Source organism: Lactuca virosa, chromosome 6 (assembly GCF_052849685.1).
Source record: "Lactuca virosa cultivar CGN04683 chromosome 6, Lactuca_virosa_CGN04683_v6, whole genome shotgun sequence".
In the NCBI taxonomy this organism is placed as follows: domain Eukaryota; kingdom Viridiplantae; phylum Streptophyta; class Magnoliopsida; order Asterales; family Asteraceae; genus Lactuca; species Lactuca virosa.
Genome location: NC_136431.1, coordinates 195003442 through 195014140, shown reverse-complemented (window position 1 = coordinate 195014140; position 10699 = coordinate 195003442). Strand labels below are relative to the sequence as shown.

Sequence of the window (10699 nt, the reverse complement as noted above, 5' to 3'; positions counted from 1 at the left end):
CTGCATGAACTTGTTTACCTAATGATTTAGTGAACATTAAATTGTTAGAGCTAGGATTGACCAATCTTAGTTAGTAACTAAAGTAAATAAACTTAGCTGTGCTAGAGAACGTAGATTGTGACTATAATTGCGTTTGCATAATAAATCTTACATAGCATATTCATATTCATAATTGGTTATGTGTTTAATTGTGTGTGACCATACATAGTTTTACATGAATTAATTAATTATTGGTAAAATTAGACTTAAATTACTAATATAATTAAAACCAACTTGATAATCCATAATTATTAGCTAGTTATAAGGACGAAGTGGATTCGAAATAAACAAGAGTGTTTTTACTTATTGATTGAATTTGAGCTAAGTTCGTCTGATCTTGTAAAATCAGATAAAACCCTTTTTAAACTTGTTAATAATTAGGTTAATTTGATAGCAAGTAGATTAATTAGTAACATCGTTCCCTGTGATCGATACCCGACTTACCCAAGCTATACTAAAATCTGACTAGGTACACTGCCCATAGGTGCATAGTTGGTCTAAGTTTGTTAGGTTATAAATATTAAAATTAGTGGGTACTTTTGTGCACATCAAGTTTTTGGCGTCGTTGCCGGGGAACGGCTTAGTTAATTATTAGTTTGTTTGCTTTAAATTAATCAATCCTTTTTGTTGGTTAAAACCTGCAAGAAGTTACTTTTCTGTTTTAATTTTTTTTCTGCATTACAGGACTCACGACGTGAACTTTCAAGATTCACGACATGAGAACTGAAGTCCTTAGTTTTGTTTATTTCAGTTTTTTTTAGTTCAGTTTTACGTTTTATCTTTTTGTTTTATTTCAAAAGTTCATGACCAGACGTGAACTTTCAACACACCTTTGGTACCACCACTTGAAGATCCCGAGTCTGCAATTCACAAAAAGAAGGATAAGAGCGTGAAAGAAGATCAAACACCGAAGAAGACACCTTTACAAGAACTGAAATCAGCCTTTTCAAAGAAGTCAGGAAAGAAAACGGGAGAATCGAGTTCAACCTCAAAAAGCAATTTTGAAGTTTTCGATCAAGAATACGAATCAGAAAAAGAATTTGGACTTTATACGAGTGAACCCGAGAACGAGCCGGAGAACGAAATGGCAAACATTGATGAGATGGCCATGGGGGATTACAAGAAGCGCATTCGAGATGATGTGGGGCCGGGCTTAATACATCCTGCGATACCTGCCAATGCCACATTCGAGTTAAAGGGACATATCCTTACGACACTTAAGGATATCCCATTCTATGGGAAGGATCATGAAGATGCTTTTAAGCGTTTAGACGAGGTCAATGATATTGCGGATTATTTTAATACTCCTAATATCCCGAGGGAGACAGCTTTGTTAAGAATGTTACCAGTCACTTTCAAAGGAGCTGCAAAAGACTGGTTGAAGGCTCTTCCATCTGGTACGATCACCACATGGGCCAAATTGCATGAGAAATTTCTAGATCAGTTTTGCCCACCCTCCAAAATCTCTAAACTCAAGAAGGCGATTGCCAACTTTGAACAAAACCCGGGGGAGTCATTATACGAGGCATGGGAGCGCTACAAGGGGTTGTTAAGGAATTGTCCTCAACATGACCTAAATCTTCAGCAAGAAATGTTGATATTTTATGATGGGGTGAATGTCATGACTAGACAACTCCTTGATTCACAAGGACCACTAACAACGAAGAACCCAATTCAGGCCAAGGAGCTGGTTGAAGAATTTTCAAAGCACTCTCGTGAGTATCACAACCCAGGACGCGATGGAATAAAAGGCAGTGGAGGTGCACAAACTGAAGAGATGGCTACTGTGATGGCAATGCTTAGCACTATGGATAGGAGATTGACCCAAATGGACCAATCAATTCATGCAATTCGAGTTGGTTGCGAGAGATGTAGTGGCCCACATTTGACAAAAGATTGCACTTTGGATGAATATGGAAACAAGAAAACTCAAGTTTGCTACTCAAGTGGGGACAAGTACGATGAAGACTGGAGGAAACCAAAGAAGGAGTGGCTGCCTTACGATGAATACAAGAAGCAAAAAGAAGAGAAATTTAGGCAAACTGGCCGGGGTTTCTACCAAAGAGAGCAACCACTAGTTGAGAAGAAATCAGAATTAGAGACCATGTTGATGAAATTTATGGAAGCTTCAGAAAAAAGACATGATGCTACTGACACTGCAATTAAAGAACAAAGAGCTATAATGAAGAATCATCACACAATGATGATAGATCAGCAGGCATTAATAAAAAATCAGCAAGCCTCCATCAATAACCTCTTTGGTGAATGAGAAGATGTTCCCGAAAAATCCTGAAAAGAAGAGTCAATCTCACGTAATGGCCATAGATACTGAAGAAGAGGCGATTTATGAGTTCCTAGAAGCCTTAGAAGTGGAGTCACAGCAGCCCGATCCAAAGCCAAATAAGCCGAAGCTCGAAATTGAAGAATCTGCTGGAATACCCAGTTCACGTCGTGAGCCCGCTATGCTCACGTCGTGGGCTCGGTCTGAACAGAAAAAATTAGTATCGGTTCCAGCTTATAAACCACATTTTCCATTCCCGTCTAGAGCTAATCTCAGTCCACTGGAGAGAGAACATCTGGAGTTTATCAAGCAATTGAAGGGTATTCCTATCAATACTCCTTTTATTGATTCACTTGCAAAAGTTCCAGAATATGCTAAGTTCCTACAAGACTTGTTAGACACTCGTCAGCAATTAAAGAAGAATTCTAAGGTGATTCTAAGTGAGTAAAGCTCAAAAGCTGTGGTGGGAGAGATACCTAAGAAGATGGGGGATCCTGGATGACTCACTCTCCCATGTGAGTTTGGGAATAATATGAAGGTTTATGCTTTAGCCGATTCTGGGGCTAGCATAAATTTGATGCCTTATTAGTTTTATCAAAAATTAAATATTCAGAAGTTGAAGACTACAAAGATGACTATTCACATGGCGAACCGTTCAGTGACACAGCCCCGGGGCATTGTGGAAGATATTCTCGTGAAAATTGGGAAATTCGTTTTTCCAATAGACTTTGTGGTTTTGGATATGAAAGAAGATCCCAATGTACCAATTATTCTTGGTCGCCCGTTACTTAACACTACTGGAGCTCTGGTTGATATGCGCGATTCCAAGCTCACCTTGAGAGTTGGGGATGAGAAGGAAATTTTTGGAATAGAAGATGGTTTCCAAGGGAGTCATGCTCAAGAAGAGGTTTTCAACATAGATGAAGAGAATGAACTTGAAGAATTAGATAAGCTCATGGAAGAAGAAATCAAACAATTCAACAAGTTAAAAGAACAAAACCGAGAGCATCTGTTCCATTTTTAGTTGAAGTCATTGCCTACACGAATCCAACTTCTTGGGTAAGCAAGGAAGATGATGAGATGTCGAGTGATGAAGAGGAGGTTACTTCAAAAGTCACAAGTCCAGTGGTGAGAGAAGAAAAGGATAGTATGAAGCTTACAAATGATGGAAAATTGAAGATTCAAGGGATCAAACGCAAGCTCTATGGAAACGAAGTCGAGGCTAAAAGGAGAATTCTAAAAAGGCATCTATTCTTCGAGTGCAAGCTTACAAGAGGCGTTTCAAGGAGCAAAAGATCCTGGTGGTGGACTCTTCTGACGAGTCGACGTAGGAGGCACGGAGTCCGGCTCAAGACTCCTAAAAAAGAAGCGCTTCTCGGGAGGCAACCCGAGTTTGGTTTGCGTTTTTTCTTCTTTCTAGTTTTTGCATTTTAGTCTTAGAAACATAGATCATATCATCCAACTCACTTTATTCATAATTAAACACTGAGTGTGGGGTCCCTAAACACCTAGATAATATATATATATATATATATATATATATATATATATATATATATATATATATATATATATATATATATATATATATATATATATTGTCATACAGTATTTACGTGAATCATTATGATTCACGACGTGATTTCTGAATGAACCGGACAATTGATCGTTGATACATATCAGCCCATTTTCTGTTAAACTAAATGGCCCAAGACTAATCCATTTCTGATGAAGAATGAATGGCCCAAAATTATGCCCAGAGAGGACTCACGACGTGAATCCTTAAGGATTCACGACGTGAACAGTACCAATCACGGGACCACAGATTAAAGAATACAGAATCCCTTTGACCAACTCATTCTTTATTCCCACGAAGTGAACGCGAAGACTGGTCCCCCATTTTTGTCCCGATTTCGGCCGACATACAATCCATTTTCGTTTTTGCTTACGTAATCTTTCAATCTAAGGAATGGGTCCCAGAAGAGAAGTTCCAACCGGGGTTTCTAGTCTCCACCCGTTTTACGTCTTTCCAACAAATATGTCACGGGATATATATACGCGTTGGAACAACCCGCTAGGATGGTTGTACAACCGGGAGATTGCTGTTGCACCCCGTCGTATGGGTTACTAGTTCTCAATATCACTCGTTCCATGACCCGCATGGATGGTCATGAGTTTAGCATGGGGTATTTGGAGACCATGCGGGTGGTCCAAAATTTTGGAACCCACTGGGGTATTGTGGAGTCGGATGATGAGGATGGTGGTGAGCAGCAGGGTGATCAACCTGCACCACAACCAAGGCCGAGGAGAAGGAATGTTAGAGGAAGAGGAGAGAGAGGGTAGCCGGTGCATACAACCGCACCCATGGTAGGATCACATATTGGGGATAATATGACATGGTATTTTAACCAGCTTTCCTTGAGCGTAAACTGGATTGGAGGGACTATGGAGAATATGGTTCGGCACTTCAATGTGGAGCAGCCTCCTCACCTGGGGTATCACTACCCAATTTGCCCTAGGATGAGTGAGTATCATGGACAAAGAGGAGATGGGGTAGGCACTAGTGGAGCTCGGGATGAGGAGGAGGATGATTGATCGCTAGTTGTTTTTATTTATTTTAGTTTTAGTTTTTATTTTGTTTGGATTGTAAGACTTTAAGATATTATGTTACTTTGCTCTTCTTTCGTTGTTAACTTTCAGCTTGCTAAGGAGTCTTGGGGAAGGAGTAAGGTCGAGTCAAGAGTCGTGTTCGTTTAGGCGAGTGTCGTTCAAGTCTAGAAATTGAAAGTCGAAACCCACAATTGGAAATAAGTGTGGGGTGAGTCGAGAGAGAGGTTATAGTTAGAAGAGTCGTCAAAATACACTGAATTTAGAAGGGTCTTAATTCGTTGAGACGTTGAGTGGAGTATATGTAAGAAGGCAGTTTCAATTCTGGTTCACCCAGACTTCACGTCGTGAGCCTATATTGCTCACGTCGTGAGCAAAGTTACAAGGAAATGCAGAATGCGCGACCCAGCGACTTCACGTCGTGAGCCTATACTGATTCACGTCGTGAGTTTTGAATTTCCACCACATTGATTCCGTTCCGCTCTTCTTCATTACATGGAATTGTTACCATTCCTTATGACACTTTTTTGACGATTCGATGGGCTGTTTTCTCTAATATACAATGTGGCGTATGCTTTCCCACATTGTCTACACGATTTGGAGGCTTGCGCCATTCTTTTTGAAGATTGAAGTTTTGATTGATGGCTGGTTTCGCAACTTCGAGTCCAAGTTCTTATTTTTGAAGAGGTCCAATATTCAAGATGCATATTTCAACCACACTTTTGGAGATGATCACGCCACTATCCCAGGGGAGTCTGTTCCTTTTTCTCCCTTTTTCTTAATTTTAATTTATTTTATGCATACAATGAGGGCATTGTATGTAATCAATGTGGGGTAGGGGGTAGAAAAAGTAAATTGCCAGAAAATTTGGTAAATTTATATTATCTAGAGAAGAAAATATGGTAAATTTATATTATCTAGAGAATTTGGAAAATTTTAAATTTTTAATAATTGAATCTAGTAATAATAATAATTTGAACGTAAGTTGCTAGTGTTGCATTGGTATGATCTGATAAAGGCTTAAATGTTTAGTTGAGCCAATACACGTTATAGTGCATTTGTGGCCTCCCTTATTTTAGTGAAATCATGGAACAAAAACATAACCCTGCTTAGTTTGAGGGATGCAATATGTTTAGCAGCCTAAACTTGAAATGTATCCAGGAAAGATATGTTTTAACCAATAAGGGTTGAAGTAAAGCGCCCCTGCTTAAGCATGTAGTTTTTGAGTGATATTTAAAAAAAAAAAGAAGTGAGTACATGTAAAAAGAAAAAAAAAGAGAGAGAATTACCAAAAAAGTGAAAAATTGAAGAATTTTTGGAGCATAAAAGTATCAAAGTAAGAAGATCAAAGATCGAAAATTCTGAAGTTTCAAAAGTTGAAGATATCAAAATTACACAAAGACGGTGAATTCAAAGAAATTGAAGATCAATTATCAAAGTAAAGAAGAATTCAGGAGCTCCAAGTTGTGGTATCCTCTAAAAAGTTGTAATTCTCTAGTTTATATATGCTTGGGTAGCTTTACAAAAATATCTTGAGGTTAGAAAGCTTTCTGAGGATGGATTCGGAGGGTTGCATAAAATGAGCATTGTTCGAAAGAAGTGGGCGAGTGTTTATGAAGATTGTGAGTATTTAAAGTATGGGGGGGTTATTTAGGAAAAAAATTTAGACACAAATGCATGCGTTGAGGTCTTGGCATAATGGCTGAGCTTGAGTTGGATCGTTCTATGTGATATTGGTGGTGAAGGTTTGATTTAATAATTAGATTTGCTTGAGGGCAAGCAAAGAACAAGTGTGGGATATTTTGATATTGCCAGATTTGTACATATTTTTAGGCAATATTTAATTACATTTCTATTAATATTCTGGTCATTTGCATAGAATAATGGTACTTATAAGTTTAATTTTTTATTTTGCAGCCAAATAGAAGCATCTTCGAAGATAGGGACTGAAATTGACAGAATATGGAACTTTGGAGGATTGAAGGAAAGAAGAACGGAAAATCACCCAAAAGACGTTTTCACGACGTGAACAATTCATGGTTCACGACGTGAGTCGAGAATTCTAGAAGATATGCATAAGGGTGGAAGAGTCCTTGCCGAACACGGTTATCTAATATTCACGACGTGAATCCTTATGGTCCACGACGTGAACTCGGGAAATCAGAATACTATAAATTCCCTTGCCCATTACGATTTGAGGGACTTTTGGCTGATTGAAGGGTTTCCAAAAGGCGATTTTTAGCAGAAGAAAGGTCTTGGAAAAAGGTTTTCAACACCAAAAGAGTGAAGGTCTATAATTTAGTTCACTTATTTGATACTTATGAACATGTTTCCTTATACTTTGATTTGTGTTATTGTGTTAGTTGCTATTATGAGCAGCTGAATCTAGCTACTCTTGTTTAGCTAGATGAAGCTTCTAACTTATGAATAGCTAAATTTTACATGGATTTATTTAGTTGGTAAATTGCTTGTGTTTGGTTTATAATTACCTAGCATGCTTATGGTTGTTTCTTTAGTTGCTTGATTCCATGTTCTGTGTAGCTTAGTGACCATTAACTGCATGAACTTGTTTACCTAATGATTTAGTGAACATTAAATTGTTAGAGCTAGGATTGACCAATCTTAGTTAGTAACTAAAGTAAATAAACTTAGCTGTGCTAGAGAACGTAGATTGTGACTATAATTGCGTTTGCATAATAAATCTTACATAGCATATTCATATTCATAATTGGTTCTGTGTTTAATTATGTGTGACCATACATAGTTTTACATGAATTAATTAATTATTGATAAAATTAGACTTAAATTACTAATATAATTAAAACCAACTTAATAATCCATAATTATTAGCTAGCTATAAGGACGAAGTGGATTCGAACTAAACAAGTGTGTTTTTACTTATTGATTGAATTTGAGCTAAGTTCGTCTGATCTTGTAAAATCAGATAAAACCCTTTTTAAACTTGTTAATAATTAGGTTAATTTGATAGCAATTAGATTAATTAGTAACAACGTTCCCTGTGATCGATACCCGACTTACCCAAGCTATACTAAAATCTGACTAGGTACACTGCCTATAGGTGCATAGTTGGTCTAAGTTGTTAGGTTATAAATATTAAAATTAGTGGGTACTTTTGTGCACATCAGCTGGTATGTATTCTTTCATTTATTTATGCTGAGTTTGAGATACTGTGCTTATATTACGATATGCGTAGGTACTTTTCTTATGAGTTATGTACCTGCTTTGGTGTTATTTGACTCGGGTGCGAGTCGGCCATTTGTGTCTTTAGCGTTTAGTCAGCACATCAGTATCCAGCGGGAGGCGTTGAGTCGACGTCTACGAGTTTCCATAGCTGACGAGCAAGCGTTGTATGCTACAGATGTGATTCGAGGATGTGTACTCGAGATCTTCGGTGTTGAGTTCCCGATAGATCTGGTCCCGATTGCGATGGGGGACGTGTGTGTCATAGTGGGTGTGGATTGGTTGAGCCAATTTGGGGCTGTTATATACTGCGAGCGACAGTTGGTGACGATACGAGACCGTAGTGGGGGAGTACTTACGGTGTACGGCGAGGGTACCCGTTCTGGGTCAGCATTTTGTTCGGCTGCTAGAGCGAGGCGGAGCCTACAGTAGGGCTGTAGCGGGTTTGTGGCTTATGTGATGGATTCACGGGTGGCCGCAGAGGGGCCGGGTTCGGTTAGTGATGTGCCGATAGTGCGTGAGTTCCTGGATGTTTTCCCCGAGGAGTTGCCGGGTGTGCCTCCCGTGAGGCAAATGGATTTTCGCATCGATTTGGTTCCCGGAGCGGCGCCTATCGCCAAGGCACCCTATCGCCTTGCGCCACCAGAGATGCAGGAGTTATCCTCACAGCTTCAGGAGTTGTTGGGGAAACGATTTATCAGGCCGAGAAGGCACCCTATCGCCTTGCGCCACCAGAGATGCAGGAGTTATCCTCACAGCTTCAGGAGTTGTTGGGGAAACGATTTATCAGGCCGAGTAGCTCACCTTAGGGAGCACCGATCCTTTTTGTCAAGAAAAAGGATGGTTCACACCGGATGTGCATTGATTACCGGGAGTTAAACAAGTTGACGGTCAAGAACCGTTATCCACTACCGAGGATTGATGATCTGTTCGATCAGTTGCAGGGAGCATCTTGGTTCTCCAAGATAGATTTGAGGTCGGGATATCACCAGATGAGGGTGCGAGACGAGGATATCGAGAAGACGGCGTTTAGGACTCGTTATGGGCACTGCGAGTTTGTGGTGATGCCTTTTGGGCTCACCAATGCACCAGCAGCGTTCATGGATCTCATGAACAGGGTATGCAGACAGATGTTGGACAGGTCGGTGATTGTATTTATCGACGATATTCTGGTGTATTCGAGATCTAGAGAGGAACATGTGGAGCATCTGAGAGAGATTCTCAGAGTTTTGAGATCAGAGAGGCTCTATGCCAAATTCTCCAAGTGCGAGTTTTGGTTATGTGAGGTCCAGTTCTTGGGGCATCTCGTTAACCAGAATGGGATATTGGTCGATCCGGCCAAGATTGAAGTTGTGATGAGTTGGGAGGTGCCGAGATCACCCACCGAGATCAGGAGTTTTCTGGGGTTGGCCGGCTACTATCGGAGATTTATCAAGGCTTTCTCCAAGATTGTCGTGCCTCTCACCAAGTTGACCCGGAAGGGCGTTGCTTTTTCGTGGGGTCCGGAGCAGCAGACCTCGTTTGAGACTCTTCGCCAGAGGTTGTGCGAAGCCCCGGTGTTATCTCTTCCAGAGGGAATGGAGGATTTTGTGGTGTACTGCGACGCATCGATATCGGGGTTGGGTGCGGTGCTTATGCAGAGAGGGCATGTGATAGCGTATGCATCGAGGCAGCTGAAGCCTCATGAGACGAGGTATCCCACCCACGATCTGGAGTTGGGGGCAGTGGTGTTTGCCCTCAAGATCTGGCGTCACTATCTGTATGGGGTTCGGTGTATCATATACACGGACCACAAGAGTTTGAAGTATTTGATGGATCAGCCCAACCTGAATATGCGCCAGAGGAGATGGTTGGATGTGGTAAAGGATTACGATTGTGAGATCCTGTACCACTCGGGCAAAGCTAATGTTGTAGCTGATGCTCTGAGCCGTAGGGCAGAGAGTGCCCCGATTCGAGACACTTGTATGCGATTGACGGTGATGACTCCGGTGTTGGACACCATTCGGGAGGCCCAGGCAGAGGCCGTGATACCAGAGAACCGCAAGAGGGAGCGGGTGATCGGGTAAGTGTCTGAGTTCGTTACCGATAGCCGAGGGCTGATGACCTTTCAAGGTCGGATTTGGGTGCCGTATATAGGAGGGGCACGTACCATTCTGATGGAGGAGGCGCACAGATCGAGATCTCGATACATCCCTGGGCCACTAAGATGTATTTGAATCTGAAGAGACACTATTGGTGGCCCTGTATGAAGAGGGATATTGCGTGGTTCGTTGAGAGGTGCTTGACCTGTCGCCGGGTTAAGGCCGAGCACCAGCGTCCGCATGGCAAGTTGCAGCCACTTGAGGTTCCCCTGTGGAAGTGGGAACAAATTTCTATGGATTTTATCACCAAATTGCCGAGGACCGCGAGGGGCGTCGATGCAATTTGGGTGATCGTTGACCGGCTGACGAAGAGCGCTCACTTCCTTGCCATCAGTGAGAGATCTTCCGCAGAGAGGCTGGCCGAGTTGTATGTGAGAGAGGTGGTATCACGTCATGGAGTACCGATCTCGATTGTGTCAGATTGAGATGT

General features: G+C 41.1%; 1 non-coding gene across 1 annotated transcript; it reads right to left on the bottom strand.

Annotated features, from left to right (window-relative positions):
* Nucleotides 1-1507: 1507 nt before the first annotated feature.
* Nucleotides 1508-1614, bottom strand: LOC145122960 (small nucleolar RNA R71). The gene has a single exon (XR_013714843.1). It is a non-coding gene; the product is annotated as a small nucleolar RNA R71 (small nucleolar RNA).
* Between the last annotated feature and the right edge of the window lie 9085 nt (nt 1615-10699).